The sequence below is a fragment of the Silene latifolia genome, chromosome X (genome assembly GCF_048544455.1).
Source record: "Silene latifolia isolate original U9 population chromosome X, ASM4854445v1, whole genome shotgun sequence".
NCBI lineage: Eukaryota > Viridiplantae > Streptophyta > Magnoliopsida > Caryophyllales > Caryophyllaceae > Silene > Silene latifolia.
In genome coordinates, this window is record NC_133537.1 from 239,937,028 (window position 1) to 239,942,702 (window position 5,675).

Genomic DNA, 5,675 nt, shown 5'->3' on the forward strand with positions numbered 1-5,675 from the left:
TCTAACACACTTGCTAAAAAGAGGAAAAGTTTTGACTTGTGAAGTGGGTGTGTGCCACTTGTGTTGAGTGAGTTTTGAAGAAAGACAAGGTCTTTGAAAATGTGTGTCCTAGTCAACTATAGTGTAGTTGTAGGAGTGGACTCGAAGTGAGGTTTTGAAATGGGCTTGTGGCCCGAATTTTGACACGACAAATGGACAGAGTTTTGACCGGATTTTGCGCTAATTAAGAGCCCATTTCAAAATTTTGCTTGAAAATGGGTTTTGGTTTTTTGAAAAATCGTCATGGTTTTGTTTAGAAATGGTGATCATGTAAGGTATACACTTTTATACAAGCATTATAACGGGATGCTGAGTGGATTTAGAAAAGGTTTTGGTTTAAAGGGTGGGTTGCCATACCGAACCATCAAACCCGAAGTCTGTGGAGAGGCTCGTGCCAAACAAGAGTAAGGCCGATTCCTAGTCCATTTCCTCAAGTAGTGAAGGCCCTTGATATAAACAAGAGTAAGCATCATGGTATGGATGACGTCAATCGCTATCCATCCTTAGGCCCAAATAAGAATTAGGACCGTTTAGACGGGACGATTGGTCGAATGGGTTGGGTTGGGCCTAGGAAGGCCGAATAAAACGGTCTAGGAAGACCGAGTTATGAAAACCGACAATTATCTTGTACAAACTATTCCCTAACCTTGTTCAAGTTTCACCTTTGCTACACGTAAGTGTATTATCCCCAGCGGAGTCGCCAAACTGTGGACATGGGCCACAGGGGGCGCTTGGGAACGAACAAGCGTTTGCATTTTGTATGGAGTCGCCACCAATTTTTATGGGAAATTGGAACCGTTCGAGTACCTCGCGTCATGTCAAGACACAAAGTAGAGACATGAACACTAAGCAATCGTTACCCTTAGCATTCTATGTCTAGAATGACTCTCGTGGATGCCAATGGACACGGGTGTTCACAGATATCTGGAGTAAGGGGTAAGGGTACGTATTAGGAAGCTCTTTTGATCGAACACCTAATCCCGCCCGCCTCGATAGCGGCCTCTACTAATGATTATGGAAGTTATTCATACTTGATATATCGTCGGCTATATACATGCTATGCAACATCCAAGTTTTAATCCTAACATGTGAGAATTAATACTAAGTCGGTTGACAATTAATTAGAAAACAATTGGGTCGAAGTTGGATTTAATGTTCAATTACATGTGAAAGCATACAAACAATAAAAGAAAATACAATAATTCTAAATTACAATAATGAAAATTACAATAATTACATCGGGATAGGCGATTTATGTCGAAAATACCTTTAAAACGGATAATTTGAGAAAAAAGGATAAAAGAACAAAATTAACGAACAGGAATTAGCGTGATACTACGGATAATAGTTAGTTAATATGTAAACTAATTACACTAGGTCAAGGCAGAAACGGAGTTCGTGAGAACTCAGTCAGAACAGCGCAGCAGAAGTCGCGTGCCCTTTGAATAGCGCGCACAGACAATCGCGTCTGTTCCTTGGTCATTGGCTCGATTCGGGCCGTGAAGCCGTAATTGCAAGCCGTTAATGTTAATTGGTGAATTTAATGATCGATTAATGATATTTACTCGGATGAAAGTGATTAGCATGTTATTTAACATATGAATGGGTCGTGAAAACAGTAAAACATGGATGAGACGGATGCAAACGAATTAATACAAGATGGAATAATGACAGAAGTGAAAAATATTAATGAGTCAAACAAATTAAATCAATTAACTAGGTTAGATGCGATGGATTAATGACGAATATATGATAGATATGACAAAAGACAGATGAAAACTATATCAAAGACGAATTCCAGAAACTCAATATGAACAAATTGAATCTCTACAACCCGGAATTGAATTTAATGACGAAAACCCGCAAATATTGGATTATAAGGGATTTAAGTCGGATTTGCGATGATTAAAGCATGTTAATGATGATGATGAAGATATACATATGAATTATAAACTATTATGGCGAAGAATAAACAAACAAAACGAAACAATCAAAAGGATTTTGGAACGAATAACGAGAGGATTTAACGAAGAAGAAAGGAAGGTGAATCTGGCGGCCCTCACAAAGAGGCGCGGCGAGAACTCAAGCGTCCTTTCTCGATTATCTATTACCGGAAACCGTAAAAAGAGGTTTTAAAGCATGGTTTTAAAAATCGGTTTTAATGGTATTTTCGACATAAACCTTACAATTGTGATTATACAAAAATTAAAATACAATAAAATAAAGAGAGATTACACCCTCAGACTTACATGTTGACGAAACGAGAAGGACTAAGATATCGATTAGTGATGCTCGACGCGAATGCAAAGAGAGTGCCCTTGTAAGAGGAAAACGATTAATTAATTAAGTTGATTATTGTGGAGTTGGTCAAGTTGGTCGGTCATCATGCAACGGGAGGCCTGGTACTCGGAAGGATCCGAGCTTACGTGGTCGAATGTTCAAGCACGTAGACGCCAAAAAGTAAGAACAAAGTCTAGAATGCAAAGGGAGAAGAGAAGGGCGGACACTCGCGTGAGAAATATGAGGAGCGAAAGCTCCTATTTATACTAATCACGTGAAAGAATTAGGGTTTCGGAGACTCTTTGGAAGTGAATCTCGGAAAGATATGAAAAAGATACGAGAAACATGCAGAAAAGGGCCTGGGAAGAGGCGCAGCAGCCCACTGCGTCCCTTGATGAGGCGCAAGACACTGCCGCGTCGTTCCCAAGTGGTTTTCCTCGTCAAGAAAGATTTCCGTGTTTGAGTTATGGTAGGACGGAAATAATCCGGTTTTCCTTAATATCTTATGTGAATATTACGGGAAATTGCTTACTAAAAGATAAAATTTATGAAATATGGAATAGAAATATCCGGAACATTCGAACATTCGACTCGGGATTTGCGGTTATCGAAAATGGAGACGGTTTTAGGCAGGACTCCGAATGTACTCTAATTATCACAAACGACCGTATCGGGACGTAGATGACAACTAAGAGGTAAACATTAATATTTGAGCAATCACTTGACGATAATCTTACGAACTGTCACAAACCGTTCCGCGTACCAAACATGCGGCCCAATCATCACCGGGTGGTTTGCGGGAGGTGCAGAAATGAGGTATCTACAAATGTCAACATGGGAAATTCGCGGGTGTTACAATCACTCCATCTTTTAAAAAGTTTCGTCCTCGAAAATTGAAAGTAGAAATGAAAGGTTATAAAATAAAACTGGAATTTTGGAATCGGTAACCAAAACATTAAAAGGTCATTTATCGTAAGAATTAAAATTCTTTCAAAAGCTTCAAATAAAATTTTCCGACAGAACCAGATCGAAAGGCAAATAATTTGTATAAATCAAAATCAAAACACTTTCAAAAACATTAACGGAGAGTTTTACAAAGTGTAATTCTTATTCATGGAACGAAATTGCTCTTGTCGTGCACACAAGAGCGTTAACTTTCCAAGTCAAAGACAAGTTTAAAACAAAATCATTTGCCGACAAGTGTAGAACAAGTTATTAAATGTCTCTAATAACGAGTTCAAACATCCTATCAACGTTAAAATCAAAAGAAAAAGATCATCCACTCAGATTTTCTCTTGCAAAATCCAAAATAGAGATAGAGGTTTCACTTTTAAACTCAAAAGGGAATCAAATTCCTGAAAATATAACATTATACATTGACAAAGAAATCATAAATAGATCAAAGTTTAACAGAAATTGGGTAAAATTTTAAGAAACCACATGTTTAGCAGTTAAAATCATGATAAAGAAGTCTATACTCAAGGAACAAAAGGAGAATTAAATCAAATTTTCATTTTGAAACCCTTAAAATAGGTAAGGTTTGGTAAAAGTAACATAAACTTTTAACAACGAACTACTTTAGGACCCGTGCAAAATTGCACGGGCATACCTAAAAAAATATATAAATAATTTTAAAATTATTACATTACTCCTTAGCAATAAAGAAGTTTGGAGTTTTTTAACTTTCTTCGACTATATCTACTTTTTAATTATATACATTTACTTGCCTAATTCTGAATTTCCTATTAAGAGTAAAGTACCAAAACTGTAGTAACATGAAAATCCCTTAAACTCTATGCCTTGATCAAAGTGAAAATAGATAAGGCTGTCTGGTTCTAAATCCCATTTAATGGAGGAGCTTGTCTGAGTCTTTTCTTCTCGATTTGAAAATGAGAATTGCTATTAACCTTCTTTCGCCAACCTTCTCAATCTTTCACAATCAATAAGACAACAATTAAACCCTAATTAATCAGATACTTTGAATCATAATTTAAAAAATGAAATCTATACGATTCATGAGAATAATACGGCGTAGAGGTAAAAATACTCCTAGCTAAGCTAGTACTCTGTACTCTAGTAGATTAAGCAAACATTATCTATGAGATTGGAATAATATGGCGTAGAGGTAAATTAATTGTAGCCTTGTAGGCAGTAATATATGGCAATGTACCAACAATTTCTCAACATACAGTAGCTAAATAATGAGCTAAACAATGAGTTGGCACCAAATATATAGATAATACGGAGTTCAATTGTACAACTTTATAACAATCACTCTTATATTTACAATGGTATATAAAACCTTGTGAAAAACTAAGCTAAACAAAAAATAATTGATCTTGTTTAAGACCGTCTTAAACTAAGACCACTCACAAGTCACAACCTCGTTTTATTGTCACCTTTATTTTAATCGAATGTGAGAACGGTCTTAAGTTAAGACGGTCTTAAATAAGAATACGTTAAATAAAAAAAATGGTAACACCCATGTACAACGGTGGTATTTCAGAACCCCATTCAATCACAGTATTTCGGATTTGGTCTGAATTGCTTGTCCATTAAACCTTAAAAGCTTTCAGCTATGTTTCAGACGGCATTACCAAGAATCCAAGATCCACCTTGAATGTCCTTGATAAACCATATGAAAAATTTATAGAATTAGTAAGCAATTGTCCTTTCCAATGTACACTAGTTTACCAAGCCATCAGCCTACTTGTTGCATGATAAGATCGTAGGTACCCAATCATGGTCCCCGAAAATCAATATTGAACTTTACCAACATGGAGGCTTTCGGAATTACCACTAAGACAACCCTGACTGCTTTAGGCGTGACTCAGAATTGATGGAGGCTCAATACACTAAGGTGATGCATGAGAAACAGGTGTTCGACTTTCACCAAACCGTAAAACAGAAGACAAACCATGCGAAATTAAAACTGATTAACATCACCGAGGATTTTGGGTATCGACATGATGGCCATCCAGGTCCATACAGGAGCACAAACCCAAATAAGGTCACAAAGCAGGGTCCTAATAGGAGGCCACCCACCACTGCAAGATTGCTTGCATTAGTGTATGTCAGGTCCCATTGTTACATGGAATGAGCCTATGCTTGAACCCATTGGACGTGAATTTGAGGGTGTTAAAAGTATCAAATCGTGAGATATGTTATATCGACTCTTCACGTTGGCTCTTATAAGACGTGATAGCTGGTGGAGGTATTTTGTACGGAGGGAGTAGACTACTGTGACACCCCGCGATAAAGCGGAAAATATAACTAATAAATTAAAGCGGAAATTTGTGAGATTTTAAAAACTTTTTAAATTATTAGTTAAAGAATAGCACGCGGGTGCCACTATC